General features: G+C 34.7%; 1 pseudogene; it reads right to left on the bottom strand.

Annotated features, from left to right (window-relative positions):
• Positions 1–4,119: 4,119 nt before the first annotated feature.
• LOC141519058 (BAG family molecular chaperone regulator 1 pseudogene) lies at positions 4,120–4,743 on the bottom strand (annotated as a pseudogene).
• Between the last annotated feature and the right edge of the window lie 17,754 nt (positions 4,744–22,497).

A 22,497-nucleotide genomic window follows, 5' to 3' on the forward strand; every position in this document is an offset into this window, starting at 1 on the left:
CTGTTGTCCTCTGTACTACTCTTTACTCTGTGCCACCTAGCTCTTCTTCTATAAGATAAGACAAATTGGATTTTAAAATTTCTCCTGTAAGATAGGAGAAATTTCTAAGCCCAATGGGGAATTTATGTTGTTTCCTCGTTGATCCAAATCTGTTGAGAGATTGTCTCAATCATCATACCATTCCTTCTTTTCCTGTACTATAATAAGTCCTTTGTGGCTCTTCATGTGATATTATTTATCCTCTAATGTCTTTGCCTTCTCTCAGAATAATCCTTTATTTAATTCTTATTTTTTTATATGTGCTGTATCCACACCATCTATTAAGCATATTCCTTCATTTTTTCTCATAGAAGCATAATTCTCAAGGCTATAAAGCATCATCACAGCATCATCACTTTATACCCAAAATGTCTATCCACTTTGGCTCCCTTCAATTGTTCCATTAAAAATACAGTTCTTTTTTACCATTATCTAATTTTTTTATGATTTCTAATTCCATGTATTAGTAGTTTCTACCAATCATATTTTTTTTTAGGTTTTTGCAAAACAAATGGGGTTAAGTGGCTTGGCCAAGACCACACAGCTAGGTAATTATTAAGTGTCTGAGGTCAGATTTGAACTCAGGTACTCCTGACTCCAAGGCTGGTGCTCTATCCACTGTACCACCTAGCTGCCCCCCAATCACTTTTTTTGCAAAGTTTTGAGTTTTACAATTTTTTTCTCCCTCCTTCATTTCCCTTTCCCCCCCAAGACTACCTTTCAAAAGGCAATCCGAAATAATCTTTACATTTGCCTCCATGATATACATAGATCAAAACTGAATTTGTAAGAGAAGAATCAGATCCAAAAGGAAGAAAGGAGATGAGAGAGAGAGAGGGAGAGAGAGAGAGAGAGAGAGAGAGAGAGAGAGAGAGAGAGAGAGCAAAATTACATAATACATAAGACAATTTTAAAAATTGAAGATAATAAGCTTTGGTCTTAGTCTAAATTCCACAGTTCCTTCTCTGGATACAGATGGTATTCTTTAGCAAAGATCCTCTAAAATTGTCCCTGATTATTTTACTGAGGGAATGAGCAGATCCATCAAGTTTGATAATTACCCCATATTGTTATTAGTGTGTACAATATTTTTCTACTTCTGTTAATTTCACAGAGCATCAACTCATGCAAGTCTTTCCAGGCTTTAGAAAAACAGTTCTTAAGAGTCATAAAACATCATCTCATCACAGTCAATTTATAGTGATACCCTCTGTCAAATATATTCTGTTCAACTCTCTCAATATAAATACAGCTCTTGAGAGCTAAAGTTTGATCACATCATATATGCATGTATACATATATATATATATATATATTTATAACCATACCCTCTGTCTAAGTATGCTCCTTTCAATTATTATTTTTATTTATTTATTTTTTGGCAAGGCAATGGGGTTAAATGACTTGCCCAAGGTCACACAGCTAAGTAATTATTAAGTGTCTGTGGCCAGATTTAAACTCAGATCCTCCTGATTCCAGGGCCAATGCTCTATCCACTATGCCACCTTACTGCCTCCACTCCTTTCAAGTATTTTAAGAGAAATATAATTTCGCAAGTCTTATCTTCTGTCAACAGTTTAGTCTTATTGACTAACGATTCTTTACCTTTCCATTTACTTTTTTATGCATGTCTTAAGTCTTGTATTTGAAGATCAAATTTTCTGTTCAGTTCTAGTCTTCTGATCAGGAAAGTTTAAAAGTCCTCTATTTCAATTAAAATCCATCTTTTCCCCTGAAAGATATACTGAATTTTTAAGAGCAGTTAATTCTTGGTTGTAATACAAGTTTCTTTGCCCTCTGCAATTTTACATTCCACATCATCTGATCCTTCAGTGTTGGAACCAACAAGTCCTGTGTAATCTTGACTGTAGCTTCCTAGTATTTAAATTTATTTCTTTTTGGCTGCTTGCAGGATTTTCTTTTATAGCTGAGAATTCTAAAATTTGACTGCAATACTCCTTGGAGTTTTTATTCTGGTATCTCTTTCTGAGTGTGATTGATGGATCTGTGAAGGACTATTTTCTCTTCTTGTTCTAAGATATTAGGACAGTTTTCCAATATAATTTCCTGCAAGGTATTGTTCAGATTCTCTGATTGTAACTTTCAAATAGATCAATAATTTGTAAATTATCCCTCCTAGATCTATTTTCCTGTCTGGTCATTTTTCCTAGATTGTACTTTGCAGTTTCTCCTATTATTTTTTCAGCCTTTTGATTTTGTTTAATGAAATCTTGGTGTCTCATAGTTTTTAGTGTTAAATTTTCTGCAATTAACTTTCATATTTCCTTTTACAGTTGGTTAATTTTACTTTTAGATGAGTTCCCTATACTTTTTCATAGCTTTATTTTTAAAGGAGTGGTTTTCATTTTCCAGTTGACTAATTTTACCTTTGAAGGTACTGTTTTCTTTAGTTGATTTTTCATAATTCTCCTGTATGATTCTCATTTCTTTTCTCAATTTTCTTCCTCCTTTCTTCTTTGTTTTTAAAGCTCTTCTCATTTTTTGAGTTCTTCCAAGACTTTAGTTTTTGAATTCAAGAAAAGTTTATATGTTTCACACATAGGCATTTTTGCCATGACTTTCCTCTTCTGATAATGGTGTTTTAATTTCCATTGTAACAGTTTTTCTAGCACTTTTTTTTTGCTCATTTTGATACACCCAAAGTCCAGGGTATATAGTCTCAATTTTTTTTTTTTGTGCTGAGGACTGGGAGTCTAGTCTTTGGTTTTCTGTACTAATGTTTCTGTTGTTGATGGTTTGCTCTCTGTGCTAGGGTAACCCAGTGCCTCACAAGTGTTCCCAGGATTGAACTTTGCCTTTTGACTAGGGACCCCTCATTGCTAACATGCTGTATTGCTGACCTGATCAGACTGCACCCGAGAACCTTGGTGAGCTAAGATCCTTCTGTTGGCTTCCTAGGTCTCCCATCTATGCTGGGCTACTTTTTCCCATATGAGACAGATCTTTTCTTGAAGTTACTCCAAAATATCTCACTTAAAAGTTGTTCCACTGTGTTTTTGTGTCTTCTGTCACCTTTGGATCTGTTTAGAGGTTTAATAGCAAGTTGTTTCTAGAAAAACTCCAGGAGTTTTCTAGTTTCATGCCACCATCTTGACTCTGCCCCAGAAGTCTGCGTTTTCTTTTTTTTTTGTTTGGCCTGTTGTTTGAACTTGTATTTTAATAATAATAAAAATGATATCATGAGAAGTGAAAAAAACACATATCACAAAAGATATAATTGGAACAAAATAGATGTCCTTGAAGAAAATACATGTTGCCTGTTTTTGAGAGTTTTACATTTCTTAGTATCTGCCCAATTTTTCCTTTTTTGGCTCCAAAGGTCACAATACTACATACTCTACCCTCTCCCAAATTCTCTTTTGGAAATAGGCTTCTAGACTTTGGAGACTGGTCTCTGTGCAGCTGTTGGCTTCCATATCCATTATTCTACGGTGTCAGGGCCATGTGGAATGACAATTCTTAATGCTCTTTCTGTGGTATATATTGAATACCAAAACAGTCCATTGAAAAAATGTTATAAAGGAGTCAGCTTGTAATTCAACCTATTTGGCACAAAATGCCTGATTTGACTTGTTAGCTACACTAATCATGTGATTTTACAATCATCTATGTGGGAGTGTAGAGGTTAATTAGAATTTCAATATGACCTAGTCAGTACCTGCCTAGTTAAGTATGAGTCTGATAGGAGATAAACCAAATAACCCAGTCAAGTGTCTTGAAATCTATACCAACTTCTGACTTATATTCAGTTTGGGGAAAAAAACCAACCAAACAAACAACTTTCCCATCATCCTGTGGATGCTGCTGCCTCCTGGAGACACTATAGAAAAAGGATAACTATGTAGAGTAAAATAATTGATGGGATCAGGTCATAGAAAACAATTCAAGGACCTATGGAGAATGGGTTTCAGGAATAAATTTGATATTTAGAAAATAACTCCCAATGGGGACCAGTAAAACCAGGCATAATCTAAAAACAAAGGTAGGCATGTGTTACAAAATGGAGTAAACTTTTCTTTGTGTTCAGAGAAATCATACCCTCTAATTTATACAAAACTCTCATTTGGCTAGGGCCAGAATTTTTGACTGCAGCTTATCTGTTTCTTGTCCAATGCTTCTTTCAACCATGCCACACTGAGCTAGGAAGGCCTGAACCTTTCTGACCAATCCCTTTCTTTTCAGTCTACAGTCTCTGAAAGTTTCTGGATGAGTTAATGAATCAATCTGTTCCAAGATCTTCATAAACTGCTCAACAGTACCTTTCACTCTCTTGTCAAGTTTGCTGAGAGCTTCGGCCTGCAAGTCCTTGGCTAGAAACCCCTTCTGGATACCAACAAGTTCTTCATTGACACCTACTAGTTGGTCAGCAATTTTTTCCACTGACTTCTCCAAGTTTCTTAATTTTTTTAATTCAGCCTCTTCTTCTGGACTGTTCTTCTTCCCAATTAACATAACTCTGCAACCATTTTTCACTCCAAGGGCTGACAATGTCTGTTTCATTTCTTTTAGAGACTTTCCTTTAAATATTAATTTTTGAAAAGCAAGTGGAACTCCAGTAACTTGTTCCATAAGAAAAGCCATATCCTGAAGGGTTGGTTCACTGTTTTCTTGCTGTGCTACAACTTGAATGTTATGTTTTTCATTGTTGTAGGTGACAGTGATGCTCACGGAGGGCCCTGACATTTCTGCCGGGGCGGCTCCCTCGGACGCCCCGAATCCCAGGCCGGGGATCATCCACTGGTCCCCCAGGTTTCGAGCTTTGTCCTCGTTGCAGCTACCAGGGCCAAGCTACCCGGCGCCCCTTGTGTTTTCTTTTGAAGAATAAACTAGTGTTTACCTAAAGTTGGAATGTTCTCTAATCCAGTGTTTTTTTTTTTTTTTTTTTTTTTTTGGATCTATCGTGCTGGAAGATTTACCTGATCAGGAGGTTACTTTTGGATATAGTCTTAATTATTCTTCTTTAGCCCTTCTTTAAAATATCCTCTGTGTTGCCTCAAAGTTTCTGATCCCTTAAAAAGAGGAGGAATTCCTCAGAATTGAGGAAATAGGTTGGATACCCCTAATAGGCAGATTCCATCTCCTTATCCCTATATTGTATATCACTCAGATATCTTCCTCTCTCATCTCCTAATTCATCCTTGCCTCAGTCATCCAGGTCTTCAATTTTGATGGCATCCTCAACTCTTCATTTTTTTCTCATCTTCCATAATCAATCAGTTATCAAGTTCTTTTGTTTCTAACTATAACATTTCAGACATTTGCCTTTTTTTGGTACTGTCATCTCACTTGTCCAGTCTCTCATCCTCTCCTGCCTGAACAAGATCATGAATTGTGAGAATAGGTTTTACTTTTTGTTTATTTGAATTCATTTTGAAAAATAAGCATTGTTTGATAGACAATGAGAAAGCAAAGAGAGTTCAAATAGAGTAAATTATTTTCTGCAAAAAAATCAATCAATAAATAGTAAGAGAAATAAGGAAATTTGAGGTGGAAAAGCCATTTTCTATTAGTAAATCTATATTTAGAAGTGGCAGAATACTAGTATAGAGTATATTTTCTCTAAAGGAAAGGGAAAAGTGACTTCCAAATAAAAGAAATTTTTTCCACCCAAACAATATTCTAATTTTTTTTTTATAATTTAAGAAGCATTTAATGATTTAAGAGGAATTTTTAGAGGGTGGGAATTCAGGATGATGAAGGGCTTTGAGTTTATGAAAATTAGTGGAAGGAAGTAGAGATTTTTAGCCTCAAAAAAAAGAAGACTTAGGAAGGAAGTGCTACTTGTATTCAAGTATTTGAAGGATGGTAGCTTGGTAACAAAGATGGTAACAAAGACTATACTTGTGTAATTTGGTTCTAGAAGACTGAACCAAGGAGGGGATTGAATTTTCAAAGAGGCAAATTTAGATTCACTCTCAGAAACCACCCCCTCCAAAACTTTTCTAACAATTATAACTGTACAAAAGTGGAATGAGGTATTATGAATGTGGAAGGTACTCTTCTTTGTAAGTTGTTTAGAAGAGGTTAAATTTGTTAAATATGTCACGGTGGAAATTCTTTTAAAGAATGGGTCATTGAAGTCCCTTTCACCTCTTAAATTCTATTTCTCTGTGATATAGTATTGTTCCAAATGAAAAATGTATTATGCAACTTCTTCACCTCAGAAATGTTCTCCAGTGATAATGAAATGTCATTTAGAATTGATAAATATAAAAATTTAATTTAGAAATATAAAATTCAATTCATCCCATGGAAAAATTGATACTGAAGGCTTTGAGTTTGAAACAGGGAGTCAAATAGGAACAATGGATAAAGATAATAATTGTAAACATCTTGTTCTATTCCAAGGAAAAGCTACTGAATATAAATTAATACTTGCATACATCTTCTTCAGGGAAGACACATTGAGTACAAATTCATAAAAGATAACGTAGTGACTAGATATGTGAAAAGATTTTTGGGATTTTGAAGTCAAAGTTTTATGGGAAGAATATATTCAGACTGTCACAGAGCTTTTTACATTCCTGGATAAACAAATAGAGCTACCCTGATTCTGGAGAAGACATCTTGCATTTTTCTACCACGTGGGTGGGAATAGCCTCTTTCTATTGGCCATGTAACCAAAATAGCTTAGACTTTAAAAGCTACCATATTAGAATATCTTCTCTATGTCTACAAAAATTGGATATCTAAGTTTATTTTTTGTGGTCATGGAAACACCATGAAATGAACCAGTAAGGGGTAAAAAAAGGTTGCTTTGATTCCTCTCCTCTTTATTCTGTGGTCTCAAGAGAAAAGCTCAAGGCTGTTTTGTTTTGTTTTTTGTTCAGCTCTCTCAGAAAAAAAAGAAACAAAAAAGAATGAGTACCTGTAGGCATGGCAGATGTAATCCCCACTGAATCTGTAATGAAGACATAGAGACTGGAGAGAATTTTTGGGGATATTCAGTCAACCAGTCCAACAACAAAGGTATGGTGTCTGGGATTTGAGCCCAAAGATTTGTTGTACAGGAACTAAGCTTAGCTGTGAACCTAGTCCCTTCCCTTTTCTAGAGGATGTAGAATAGTAGGGAATTATTACCTGAGATATTAGGGAAAGATATTTATATGTTTATTCTTTCTATTTTTTTGAAGTAAATATTCCTTTGTAAGCTAATCAGACTGATAATTAAGTAAAACTGGGGTATAAGGGGCCTCCTAAAATTGAGGAAACTGTTGGAGGGGAGTAGAGCCAATGGCACAAAGACTAGATAGTCCCAAACCTCCTTAACTACATTAAGAGAACGCTGGAGTAGAGATTAAATTTAAATGAAATTCCTGGTTTTTAGCCAATGGGGCCAGGATAATCAAGGAATAGTCATTTACAATAGTAGTCAACATATAGTTTGGAATAATAAAATGAACAAGAATGGATTTAGAAAGAAATGAGTTTAGAATAGATTTTAGAAACAAAAATTTATATATTAACAAAATACAGAGTTCATTACTTTAGGATGATTATGGAAAATTTCCTAATTAAAAAAGAAGAGAACCAATAGATAGCCTAAGATAGCATGACAAGCAGTTGAAAAATTTACACAACTATTTTGGGTATGCATGTGGAACTACAAAAATATAGTAACACTTGATAATAGGTATATGACATTAAATTTATAAAGAATATAGCTACACATTTGCTATAAAATGGGGCCCATGAAATGGTTGATCTAAGAATGAAGGCAAAAACAAAATCCAAATGCAACACATAACCTCAATCAAAAACATATCAACAGAGAAATGTCAAAGAAATGGGTGAATCAAAAAGATTTGCTTATAGAAGTGGAGGAGGAAATGCTAGCTTTATAAGATCAGATCATTGCCATCAGAAGCTATAGGAACTAATTCTTTTTTTCTTTTTTTCTTTTTGCAAGACATTTGGGATTAAATGACTTGCTCAGGGTCACACATCTGTGTCAGATATCTGAAGTTGGATTTGAAATCTAATTCTTCTGAATCCAGTGCTGCTGCTGTATTTGCTTCACTACCTGACTACTCCAGGAAAGACTCTGTAAGGACATGATAGTATCTTTACAACATATCTTTGCAGGTTACAGATATTTAGCACCATTTGAATACTTAGGAAGGGATAATCAAGAAGTTAGATTTGTAAATCAGAGGCTCATAACTATTCCTTAATTAACTGAAAACAGATTCCCACATTGCAAACACAAACCTCAAAACATAATTAAAACAAATTAACTATAACAGAACAATTTACTCTCACTACATTATTGACCAGCAAGGCAGCAAAGTAGATAGAAGCTGATCCTTGAGGCAGGGAGACCTGACTTCAAATCTGGCCTCAGACAGCTGGTTAATTTAGAGCAAATCATTTAATCTCTGCTTGCCTGATTTCCCTCATATGTAAAATGAACATAATAATAGCATCTACATACCAAGGTGGTTTTGAGGATCAAAATGAGATAAAAAATTAAAATGCCTAGCACATAGTATTATATAAATGCTAACCATCATTATTATCAACATCATCATCATCATCATCATCATCATTATCGATAAAGCTAGCACTCAGAAGTTCTAGGACATAAAATTTACCTACAAAAATGTAAGAATAATGGTTTTTGTAAAGAGAAACTGCTGAGGAAAACTGATTGAAGATGAAGTTTAGATGAAGTTTGAAGTTAGAGAGGAAAAAAGAACAGTAGTGACACAATGGGAATTGTAAAAGGAAAAGTCTCTGTTCAGAGACTAAACTTTGGGAATTTTTGATTTTTATTCCATTGGCCTCTACTTATTAGAACACAAAACAAATTAAACAAAGTAAAATCTCTTGTAGTTATGGCTAGAATAGTTTGAAGTTGTTCACTGTTGTTTTGGTATTAACAAAAGAATAGTTTCTCCCTTTCCCCTGTGCATGCATGAACATCTATTTCTATGACTTCTCTATTTTTTTTAAAGCAGTTCCTAATTGATTTTGTCTCATACAAACCAGGAATAGCCATAAGTGTTCTGTCACTCATATCTGTTAATTATTTGCTTATAAAAGGATAATAATGGAAATTGTCACTGTAGAGTTCTGAATTAAATAGGACAGAGTTCTTACTCTCAATCTAAAGTGCTAGAGTTTCTTCTCTAGGTGGGAATGAGTCAAATAAAAAATAATCTAGTGGTATGCTTTTTATTAATAACTCCTATAAGCTGCCAAACAACAAAGATAAATGAACCATGCAGTTCAGGATCATTTCCCAGTAGGCTTCTGAGTTGCAAATAAGCAAGATTCAGATGGCATAGACTGACAGCTGATGTTTCCAGTCTCCATGACAGTGATATTTCCAGTCTCTATAGTTATCAGTAAAGTAGATGTATCAAAGATATCAAGGGAAAGTCATTCTCCCAGACCTTAAAAAGTGGGATCAAGAGGAGAGGAGTATCTCTTCCTTATACATTTACTTTCTGCCTCAATCTACAAATCTTTCCAGATTTTGCTACCTGGTGGAATTATGAACAAGAGATAAAGCAATTGCAGTTATCTCCTCAGTTAATATCCAAAGATTAACATCAGAAAAGACTACTCCTTAAAGAACTTAACTCATTAAGTATTCTCTCTTCCAGCAGTCCTCACACTCTTGCCTGGCAGCATAACTGAACCAACAGATTTGTACTTTAAGGAGGTTTTTTTAACTACTAGAAAACATTTATCTTATCCTCAACACACCATTCTGCAGCAACAAGAGGCAGAATTCACTGGTATTTAAAAATAAGGAAATTGTATTCAGAGGGTCTTTTTTATTCCCCCCCCCCCCATAAGTCACTGAGATCATTGAAAATTGAATTCCTCAGTGTTGGAAGAGGATTAAATGGGAAGGAGTCATACAATGAACAATAAATAAAATAAGAGTAAATAACTTGAATATCACAAAAGAAAGAAAATTTAGTTAAAAGCCTGAAGTAGAAAAAGAAAAATCATCTATAAAGCTAAAAGGAAAGATGGACACATATAAATGAATCAAAACATCTCCAAGTAAATATTGAAAAAAAAAGAGAATTTGAACAATCATTTGATGAGAGAGGCCTCTATAAATTCCCCCCAAAATATGGAACCAAAGCAGTATATTTCTGAATGATCTAAGAATATTGAAGGCAAAAACTGAAAGAGAAACAGTCACTACATTTACAAGTGGTTTGCCCTTTAGGAATAATGAATGATTAGGGAGAACAATTGATTTTGGATACAAATATTGAGGATGTAAAAAACAATCTGGAAGGAGCAGCTAGGTGGCGCAGTGGATAGAGCACTGGCCCTGGAGTCCGGAGTACCTGAGTTCAAATGTGACCTCAAACACTTAATAATTACCTAGCTGTGTGTCCTTGGACAAGCCACTTAACCCTATTTGCCTTGCAAAAACCCTAAAAAAAAATCTGGAAGAAAAAAGCAAAATGAGAGGAAGAAAAGTGCAATAGCTGAAAGTTGTAAGGAATAAGGATTGTGTTTCCAGGTTCAAAGGATTATTGTTTTGCCAAACTCAGGGTGCAGTCTTCTTGCTAGGCCTTAACTCTGGGAAATAGGATATCTCCAAAATATTTTGACAGCATGTAGGACAGAAAGTAATGGTGAATGACTTGAGGCAGGAAGACCAATTAGGAGTGTGGCAATAATTTAGGGAAGAGGTGCTAAAGGCCTGAATAAAGGTAGGAGCTATGAAAGTAGAGAAAAAGGGTTAGATATGATTGATAATGTGATGATAGCAACTATAAGGAACTGAATGATTATGTGGAATGAGGAAGAGTGTGAAACCCAAGATACTACCAAAATTACAAAATTGGGAGACAAATAGATAGGTGACTCTCTTCAAGTAGCTGAAGGGGTACCATGTAAAAAAAGTAATAAATGTCTTCTTGTACTAGAAGAAATAGGTGGATGGTATAAAAAGACAAATTTTGGTTTGGTTCAAATAAATATTTCCTAACAGCTGTTTCAGAAGGTAATGAATAGATCTCACCTCACTAACTGTTTTCAAGGAAAGACTTGCTTCCAATTCCTGCCCCCCCCCCCATTATTCCTCCCCTAAGTGCAGAAGGGGGTTCTTTTTAGGTTATTGTCTAGAATAGATATTTGTCACCACTTTTAGAATCAAATTCTGTGATAAACCACAGAATACAAAGTACACAGTTGGACCGTGTGTGTATATACACTCTTAGGACTAAATGTTAATTCACTATCTAAATCCATTCACTTTACTACAATTTCCTTCTCTGAGTACCACTTATTTTCCTAGGTAATGAAAGATAAGCCTTTTCTAGTTCTTTCAAGAATCTTATTTACTTCTGAAGTATCATTTCACCATTTCAGTATGACAAAATCTCTAGAAGATTAATGGTTGTATTTATAATTAAATGCTAACTAGAGCATTGCCCAGTATGATTATACAGCATTCTCTTCATCCTTTAATATTACAGTCATGGAGTCAATATATTTTTTATGTCATATACAATATTATTTCTGCTCTCAGACCATATAAAAAAAGTTTTGGAATGTCTTTGCACAGATGTGATTTCTATATATATGCTATTATGTATTTCCACTGAATTTTTCTACAATGACAACCATTTCAGCTTATATTTGACAATTTATTAACAAAATTATCCTGATAGCTTTATTTCATGAAGAAAGATTGTCTTTCAAATTTCATAATTAGTAAATTCTCAAGATTTGAAATATAAGCTCTGATTCATTTTGTTGAAAAAGTGATTCAGAATGAAAGCAACCTGTGTTGTCTTTATTATTAATTCCATTAGGTTGTAGAAAAAGAGGGGAAAAGAAATTAGCCTTGTTTACATCCCATTATTCCCTTTTAAATTCAGTTGCTTTTGTTGACTGGTCTTGGTAAATCTTTGACAGTTAAAATTTATTTCTGTCACCAAAAATACCATTTTGATTCTGTCCTTACAACTATGATCTCTTTGAAAAATCCTTTTCTTCTACTCATCCACACTTATCTGTCAAACTTCTTTTCTTCTATTTCTGAATCCCCATCTCCACTTAAGTCATTCCCATATTTGTATGACTAAAACTATGAGCTGGTTCCTGTGACAGCATCATTTATTTGTGTTCTCTGAGAAGCTTGCAATACAGCCAGAAGATAATGGATACCTCATTTATTCAGATTTTGAATGATCTTGTCTAATTCCCTGTGACAGCTGCCTTCACCACATTAGCATTGCAAATAAACTCTGTTTTGTAATAGCCTGCTATTGAACATGATTCAATTATATTTGCTCTGTACCAAGGCAGGATAAGGGCTTAGTATCTATAGCAATATTTCTGTGAGCTGATGTTCTTTACACTGCTCATATTTAAGCTATGATTTTAACCACAATTCTTTCCTTGAACTTTATTGAACTCCATAGATTTTGAAATAAATTAAAGAGAAATAAATATAATTAGAAAAACCAGTTAGTGGGGGTATAGGTATTGCATACCTTCTGAAAAGATATGCAAACCTTTTTCATATATAATCAACTTGAGGCACTTATGCAAAAAATGACAATTGTCCAATTTTAAAACCTAGATAATAAAATCATTATGGTCAGACAATGTTGAATACACTGAGATTCAATGCTGTTTTTATAAATCAGTAAGTAATAACACAGTATGAGGCATTAAAACAATCTAAATTCAGAGTCATGTAATGGAGGTGAGAAATTGATGCAAAGGGAGAAAAGCTTCTTCTTTAGTTGAAAGAAGGTTCCTTGGAACTCTAAAAAATGACTTTATTCTTTAAACATTCACTGTTCATCATTTAACACCTGGTTCTACAGACAGTGACTCTGCAGATATAGTTACCAGCTGTGTTTCTAGGGGTTTAACAACGTAAACATCTGTGGAGCTAGGATATTCGAAAGGACATGGATTCAGATACAGAAGTGGTGTCAAATCAGGAAGCATTTATTAAGCACCAACTCTGTGCCAGACACTGCTTTGAGTTTGAGGATACATGAAAAAGGCAAAAGTATTCCCTGCTCTCAAGGAGCTCATGACCTAATGTTGCAAATAAATATATAGAAATATATAGCAAATAAATATATAGAAACTCTACACCTCCCCCCCCCCGCCCCACACGAAGATATCTCAGAAGAAAGACACTAGAATTAAGAGTGGTTACAATCAGTTATGTGTGAAAATGCTGGTCTTGTTTAGGAGATGAATCACTTCATTAGAGATTGAAGAAGAGGAATTAGTGGGTGATGTCTGTGGGAAATGAGATTAGAAAAAAAAGGAGAAGAAAAATGACCTTGGATTTTTATTTTTTTTTGTCAACCCCCAAACTATAGAAAAACCTTTAAAAAAATAGTGTCAAGGGGCAGCTAGGTGGAGTAATGGATAAAGTACTGGCCCTGGAGTCAGGAGTACCTGGGTTCAAATCTGGTCTCAGACACTTAATTACCTAGCTGTGTGGCCTTGGGCAAGCCACTTAACCCCATTTGCCTTGCAAAAACCTAAAAAAAAGTGTCAAAGTAACATAACAGAAAAATATAGATTAGACATTTTCAAGTTTCATTCTGTAAGATCTTACCTCTGTTCTATTTGCCCTTTGTTATGAAAGAAGATCAAAATGACATCACATTTTAGACAAATTGCAATGTGTCTGACTGATCAGCTCAAAATGAGCTTTAAATCTTACCTCTAACCTATAGGTGGAGGTCATTCTGCAGAAATGATCACATTTAGATGAGGAATTAGTTGGACTTTTAAGAAAAAACTAAGAATAGGGAAAATCATAATTTTTCTTTGTGAACCAATCATGAAAAGTTGTATAATATCTCTGTCAAAATCTGCTCTTCAAAGATTAGCATCTTGATACAGTATTATCTGAAACTCTTGTCTCTTCCTGAAAGGACAGTCTCTATCATCCTGTTTATTGTCCTCCTAAATTTGCAATTAACACAGAGAAAGAGATACCTTGGAGTCTTAATTTCTTACTTGGTTTGGCAGAGTGACTGATATGAAGCCTGAGTATCTTCTAAAGAAATCAATCTTTTTACCAGGGTATAGTTTTGAGAAAATATTTATTACCTCCCCCCCCCCCCATTTTTGGTGAAGTATGAGGTGAGGTTTTCAGATTGTTAGGTTTTGTACCTCCACAATATTGGAATTTGGCACTGGAAGTCAAAAGGAATTAATGAGATGTGAAACTCTCCCTCCCTTGGCATTTTATTAGGCACTGTGCTGGCATTTTGGATTGAGAGTTGGGAGATACTCTAGGAAAGATGAATCTGACACATCCTTGTTTATATAGGGAGAGAAGAAGGAAGAATAGAGAAAAAAATGATCTCAGATAAATATCTAGAGTGAGTCTGAAGATCAGAAGTTGGGACCAAGAAGGGTTTTTGAGTAAATGAATAAGTCTTGAGCAGACCCTTGAGAAAGGTCAATAGGTAAAAATAATCCCTAGCAGTGGTTATTGCTTACAAACACACAGGAGACCAGGACCTTGGCAAGAGGTAGGAGATAGGGGTTGTAGTATGGCCAGTCATAGATACAATTCCTGGTTTTAGCAAGGACTCAGGAATAGTCTGAGTAGATCTCATTGGGACCCCAAGAGAATGAAATGCTTTTCTTGGGAAGAAGGGCTGAAGATAAATTTTTCTGTAATGTCTCCAAAATGACACAGGGATGAAAATGGGGAGAAGAAGATTTTCAGGTCCAGTCTCTAGAGAAAGATCTGAACTGGCTTGCAGAATCAAAGGAAGCTGTTGGAATTTTCTGATAGCCATCACAAATGATCAACTGGAAATGGAATGCTTGTAGACTGGAAGAAACAAACTTAACCAAGAGGTTAAGGGGACACATAGTGTGCAAGTAGAATGAGTCCTATTGGATACCCCATGCAAGATGCAACAGGTGGTTCACTTGCTCCCTTGGGATAGACCAGGTAGGAAAAGAACTAGAGAACCTTGAGGGGAACCAGGGTTTCCAACTAGTAAAGCAGTCTTATAAGTATCTCATGGAGGTGTGGTCAAAGTACATTGGGTACAAGGTAGCAATTACTGCTCTCAACAGTGTCAGTGCATGTGCCATGGTTGTACCTTTGTACTTACTCCAAGAGGTAGTGTTAAGAAGGCCTCTGGCTGTCTAGAAGGACACAGAGAGGGAGATGAAATAATGTGATAAGAATAATCATGGTGGAAGAAAGACTAATAGAAATCAGTAGCCACAAGAAGGTGGAGGGTGAGAAATGGCACATCTTGGGGACCTAGGGTTGTCAAGAGTTATGGGTAGTCACTGTAAGATTTATAACAGTACACAAAGTTGGGTATAACATTTACAGTGTCAAAGGGAGCAGCTCCCTTGTGATTATGTAGACTGTATAGATAAAAAGCATGAAAAGTAAAATTCAAGCCCATTTTTTTCTTTTCATGATACATTTGATATAGTTCCATGACTTTGGATGTTGTCTCATAGGTCCTCCAGTGTAGAATTACTTGTAGAATAAACTGAATAGGAGCTGCTTATAGACTGTTGCTCAGTTTATATATCAGCCCTGCTATCCCTGCCATCCAGAGAACTGCAGTTTTAACCTACATTTAAGAGGAAAGTTCATATTAAATTTTCAATCTGTAAGCTTATAGCTATCATAGTAATTGCTATTCTTTTTTAGAAAGATTTTATTTATTTTGAGTTTTGCAATTTCTCCCCCTATTCTTGCTTTCCCCCTCCATCCCCCACAGAAGGTATTCTGTTAGTCTTTATATTATTTCCATGGTTTGCTAGGTGAAACACTGCAAATCTCTCATGCTTGACAAGTCAAATCAGGAGAAACCCACCTCGGAGCTTGTTAAACAGGAATTCTCCTGACCTTTCCTATGGGAACATCACCTGCATATTGCAAGTCATAAACCTCATAAGTTGCTGGTATCATTGACCATTGATCCAAATAGCATTACTTGATACAGGGAGCCAGACTCAGAAAGTAGGCTATTTTAGAGTCTTATAAGGTCTTTAAATAGCAAATCCTAATATTGAAAATTTGAGATGAGTTCAGCTTATGAAGATAACATATTGGGCAGAGTTTCACAACAAGAGATTATTACAGGAATATTACAACTCATTTTATTACTCTTGTACTGCCTCAAAGTCCTTTTTTTCAAAGATCTGGGATGTATTATTTGATCTGCTATTGCTGATTGTGTATTTTCCCTCCAAATTAGCAACAAACTGTTCCTGCTCAGAAAGACACTCTAATCTCTTGACATAAATTCTTCTAGTAATCTTTTTTGCTTTGGGACCACAACTTTGATTGAATGTGAATATTTAGTTTAGAAAGGATGAGACTGTGATCAGTCTAGCACTCTGTATTATATATGACCTTTCTCACTCTCACATCCTTTCTGTCTCTTCTCCTTACAATGACATAGTCTAATAGATGCTGCTGTTTGTTAGGAAGGTGCATCCAGGAAGTTTTATTGAGTACAGGGAAACTGAAGACAGTCCTTGTGATGAGAAGGTCATAAGATGGGCAAATCTTCAGTAAAAGGTGACCATTGCTACTGCTGTTTTCAATGTCTGGTACTCTAGCATTAAGGTCACCCAGAATTATAAGCTTGTCCTCTTTTGGTACATTCATGATAAAGTCTTCATGAAATTTTTCTTTAACTTCATCAGTGTTCATTATTGAACATAGTCTCTTTCCTGAAAGTGACAATCTCATTGTCATGAACTTGTCATTCATTCCTTTTGGTAGGCATTCAATAACATTGACCTGATTAGTTTTGATTGTAAAACCTACACCAGCTCCCTTTCACTGTGACCACTCCAGAAACAGCTCTGACTTCATTAAACTAGCCTTCATTCATTGTTTCACTCAGGGCTGCTATTTGGATACCATATCTACTAAGTTTTTTCACAGCAAGACCTATTCATCTTTCAGATCTATTGGATTTTGTGTTGTCTTATGAATTTGGGCACATTCCATGCACTGATGGTGAGTGGAATCTTCTTTGAAGAAGTTTTTGCAGATTTTTTGAGACCAGATATTTCTAAAAATTCCTTTTTATGATTACAAAGTTTTCTTTATAATTCTCTTAATAATCTTATAAATTCCAAACTCATATTCAGGATTACCTTAATTTATTTTCCTTTTCAAAGTATAAAAGTTTGCAAATTCTTCTTATCTATATCAGACCTATGTTAACTTCTCAATGCTCTAATTTATAAGAACTTTCTATCCTCACTGACAGAATGATGTTCTGGGAATTGGAGATTTCTCACATTTTGAGATATCAGGTAGTATGCAATAATTATTTACCTTTACTGTTTATCATTTCTTGCTCACCCCCCCCAATTTTTAAATTTATTTTTTCTATATGAACTAAAGCATATAAGCATATTTTGAATCTGTAAAAAATTATTTCTGCCCTTTTTAGAAATTTTAAATCCTGATTAAGAGCACATAACTCAGAAGTATGTGCTGAAAATGGTTTTGGTAGACTCCCAGCCTCTATCAAGGCCATTCCACCCCTATCTATTTTAGCATATCATTTGATCTTTTTTGTTTTTGTTTTTAAAACTCTGGAGGAGCCATAAAACATTATAATCAAAAAATTGTTTTTTAACATGCTAATTTATACCAATCCAAAAAAAATTTTAGGGACAATTTCAATTTCTTCTAGGTCCCTTATAAGTATAATTTGCCAAATTAGTAAATAAAACTGTTAGTCAATCAGACCAGAAAAGAAACAATAGAAAATAAGAGAAAATAAGAGAACCCCGTCTTCTACAAAAACAGCGATATTCAGGAAAATCTTTTTGGTGCCAAATCATGAGTTTTTGGAAAAAAAGAAGATATAATTTTGAAAAGAAAGAATTGAAGACTGTCCAATCAGGACACAAAGAACAATAGGCCTAACCATACAGAGACAGCTGAGAGCTTCCCTCTGCCTGTATTTTAAAACAAATACATATAGACACATAAATGGAGTCAGAGCATTTAGAACCAGAGATGCCCCCGAAATCTGGAGAAACTCCACCTTGCTCTCATACTAGAGGGTTCTCTAAACATTACACAAAGACAAAAGACAACAGGATACCAGATTAACACACACACACACACACACACACACACACACACACACACACACACACACACACACTCTGGCTGGAAAACAAAACAAATACCCCCAAAGGTGACAAATCTCCAAGAAGCTAGAGGAAAAATGCAGAGAACATTCCTTTTTTTCACAATACATTTTTTCCATTCAAAGGTTTAAATATTTAACACTTCTTGATTTTAATTATAAATAACTATAACTTTTGAGAATTCAGTCACTCAAAAATCCCCCAGCCTAATTGGAATATCCCCTTTCCCCCTTCAGCTTAGAGTAAACCAAATAACTTCTTTTTAAGAGAACAGCCTTAAATCTTTTCTGGGAGGGGAGTCTTCTGTTTTTAAACCCTCAGTTGTCCCATTGTTTCCTGTAATAATTAAATTATGTACCTTAAAATGGACCTGATTATCTTGTTTATCTGAAATTAATTTCTTCAAAGTCTTTTTTAAAAAGTTTTTGCAAGGCAATGGGGTTAAGTGGCTTGCCCAAGGCCATGCAGCTAGGTAACTATTAAGTGTCTGAGGCTGGATTTGAACTCAGGTACTCCTGACTCCAGGGTCGATGCTATATCCACTGTGCCACCTAGCCACCCCTATTTCAAAGATTTCTTAATGTCAAATAGCATTTCTTTTGTGATTGTTTATTTAACACATACTCACTGTCAGTTTTCTGTTTCTATAACTTCAAATAAATTCCCTTTTTAACATTTTATTTTATCAAGTCTTCATGAAACAATTCTCTCTCATAGATAGTGCTTTTTCTTAATTCCTCTTTCAGTTAACTTCAAGATCTAGAAAAATGAGCCATGAGCAAACAAGCTGACTAATCTCTCATACTCCTTTAAACAGCCTGTTGCAACCTAGCAAGAAATTGTGCAAAATCTCCATTACCTCCTTCTTTTAGTTTTGTGAATGAAATGCTGCCTCCTTTCTTTTCAGGCAATATCAGCCATGCCTGTTTTGTGGCAATGGCTATTTGCTGATATATACCCAGTTTGTTTATTTACTCCTACCCATGGGCCAGTGCTAGAGAGCATTTCAAATGTTATTCTTAACCCTGCTGCTTCATTTCTTTTAGCTTGACTAGTATGGTTCTCAAAAAATTCAGTTTACTATATTAAGTAATCTCCTGGTATAACAGCAATTTTTGCTATCATAGTCCAATCTTGTGGGGCTAATATTTATCTGGGCACACTCTTCTAAAAGTCTTTTTCATATCCTGTCCCCTACTCCTCATTTTTTATAAGTTTGGAAGATTTTTTGTACTGTACCTTCTTTAACTCAGATCTGATGAGAACAAGTTTTCAGACCTTACACTACCAGATCTCCACTCCCACCTGCTTCTTCCATTCTTCCTTTCATGTTCCTTTTTACCTTTGCCTACCCAGTTGTTTTCTAGAATCAACCCATCACATTCAACTCAATCCTAACATTTCTTTGACAATTTTAAGACCATTAATATAAGAAGTAAACAAGTTGGCCCCAGTGAGTTCCTTATTATATATTAGTCTTTAATGTTTTCCTTATATTTCTTCAGGATCTTGATTTGTGCATGAATTGGATTTAAATGAGGTAGATTTAACCTCAATCTCTTTTCCAGAGTCAGAGTCATTCATGCAGGTCCACAGATAAGACAAAAGTTGGAATGACTGCCAATATTGATCTTCAATGACTTCAGTATTGGGCTAGACACCAAACCACAGTACTTCCTAAGAGTTCCCTTCACAACTGAATAAATTATCCTCATTCACCTTTTCCATAGGGGAAGTCTTTACATATTTGGAGTAGACATCTCCCTAACTCACCTATGGGTTTGAGGTTTTCCATTACCTGTAACTTGGTTTTGCCTTTCTGCCTAGACAATTTTACCACTGCTCAAGCTATAGTTTCTTAGAGCAACAGGAGCACGAAAGGTAGATAAGCAACCTTGAAAACAGCTTTTAATTTGCTTAAATAGAATAATAGTAATGTCAATATTGGAGTATCTGTGATCAAATATCTTCCTGAAATCATTTATTTCTCTTGAATCCTGGCTCTTTAGTTTTGTAAAAGGCAAAGAGTTAGATACTATTTTTTTTTTTTTGTGTTAATCAGAAGAGAAGGAAACCACTCCCAATCTGAAGGTCCCAAACAAGAGAAACTCTTAGGTTACAAGGAATCAAAATCCCTCACTGAAAATGATTTTCTTTTATTCATAGAAGACTGATTAGATATTTGATTCAAGTAATTCCAAGGACTTTAGAATAAGAAACTGTCATAATATTATTGCTTCATGTCAATATTACAATAAAGCCATAGTGAATATACTTCCTCAAGCTAGTTAACCCATGGACTGCATTGTTAAATTAAAAAAATAATAGAAGTACTAGAAGAAGGCCTCTAGTGCTTTGGTAACTTTTGTATGGGGAATTTATGGAGAGAAAGGGAAAAAATTCACATAGAATAGGATGGAAAATTAGTGCAAAACAAGGATTCTTGGGGAATGAAATTTAAAATGCCATTATGTTATGTAACATAATAATGAATGCCATGAGTAAATTTATGCTGGTGATCATTATAATTTTATCTGACTCTCTTTTTATCTCCTTGTTTCCTGCTGTATTGCAGATGGTGCTTCCTTTGTCCTTATTGCCAATTACTTTTTCCTCCTTTTGCTTTACAGAAACATTCCAAATCAATGAAATTTTTTGTTTTCTGGTTTGCAGTTATGCTTGTTTACTACCTCTTTTGCCTTGGATATAACCATTAGTTTGATCTTTTTCAGATTCATCTTCACATTTCCACTTCTTTATGTTCCTCTACTTTGTTGTCTTCAAACACTTCCAATAATGGGTAAACTGCAAAACTGAACTTCTTTTTTCTACCATAATAACCAAAAGAAGCTATCTTAGTAACAGTTTGGCTTAGTAACAGTTTTCTTTTGTTTTCCTGCTTTAGAATGAAAGATTCTTTTTTTTTAATTCCCAGAAATCTAGTCCAGGTTGGTTATAGTTTTGTGAATATTTTGTTTTGATTAAGTACACCCAAAATTCACTCACACGTTAAGCATGTATTTATTATATTGCATTCTTACAATGGCAGAATAGTCTGTATTAATTTATTCTTCTGGCATTCTTCATATTATTGCCTAAATTAATACCTTCTCAAAACCCTTACTTGTTCATTAAATTATCAAGTGAAGTACATTCTCCTTGAATTGATAAATTATAATAGTTTGAATTGATCTTGTTTGTTAGAAATGTCCTTGATTTTACTTATTTTTTCCCTCAGTTTAAGCATTTTCTCTGTTCCCTGGAAATCTAAAAATATACTGATAGCAAAAAGAATATAAAATGCAGAATATTTTAATTTTTTATATAGAGGGAAGAAGTTGAGTTCAATTATTTCAGACTTTCAATTTGTGCTTGTGTTTTTCTCATAGATTTCAATTTAAATGTTTTATTTCCTATAAACTCCAACTTGTATAGAATCACAGTACCTTCAGAACTGCTTTATGCATACTACATGGATATCAATAAATTTCAATGTTTTACTTTAAAAGAACTTGAACGTTTGCTTTTGAGGCATGAAAATTATCTTTACCATAAAAGATGAACTGTGTTGGTAGAAATTGAACATCAGGCAAATTACCAGGAAAAATAAACATAAATAAGGCAAATAGAGAAAAAAGTATTGCAAAAAGAGCTAAAGTAAGCAATAACAAATTTAACGTTTGGAAGAATATAGCTATCTATACCTATATTATAGTTAAGGAAAAGATTAGTTCAAAATCTTACCTTTTGTATTACAGTGGCACCTTACTATTCCTGAGCTTCAAAACTTATCAAACCCATTACTTGTTGCATTTTGGACTCACTTACTAGAATTTGTTTGAGTGAGAAAATGCTTTGTCACTTGTGACTTGACACTCTATTCCTCTCTCTTGATAAACAGAAGTCAACCTTGGTAGCTCATACAAAAGGCAAAACTCCAGGCTGAGCCCCCTCATTATTTGGGCCTTGACTGGTTTAGTGGGTGAAAATAGAAACTGTTTCTGTTTTGACCAGAAAATCTGAGAGCCTCTCTCATATTGATTTTTTTTTAATTAAAAAGAGATTCTTCTTTGCTTCATTTTTTACTTACCTACTTAATCACTGAGAAACCCTCTCAATTTAAGCAAAAGCGACCATTCCTGACCTCTTTTGCTTCTTCTCTTTCTTATTTACCCGAATTCACTGAATGGGCTTTGCCCCAAGTAAATTGACATCAGGGATCATTTAGATCTCATTCAAGTGCATGTCATGGAATCACCTCTCTAATATCATATTCCTCATTGAGAATGAAGGACAAAACAA

Source organism: Macrotis lagotis, chromosome 1, assembly GCF_037893015.1.
Source record: "Macrotis lagotis isolate mMagLag1 chromosome 1, bilby.v1.9.chrom.fasta, whole genome shotgun sequence".
Lineage (NCBI taxonomy): Eukaryota > Metazoa > Chordata > Mammalia > Peramelemorphia > Peramelidae > Macrotis > Macrotis lagotis.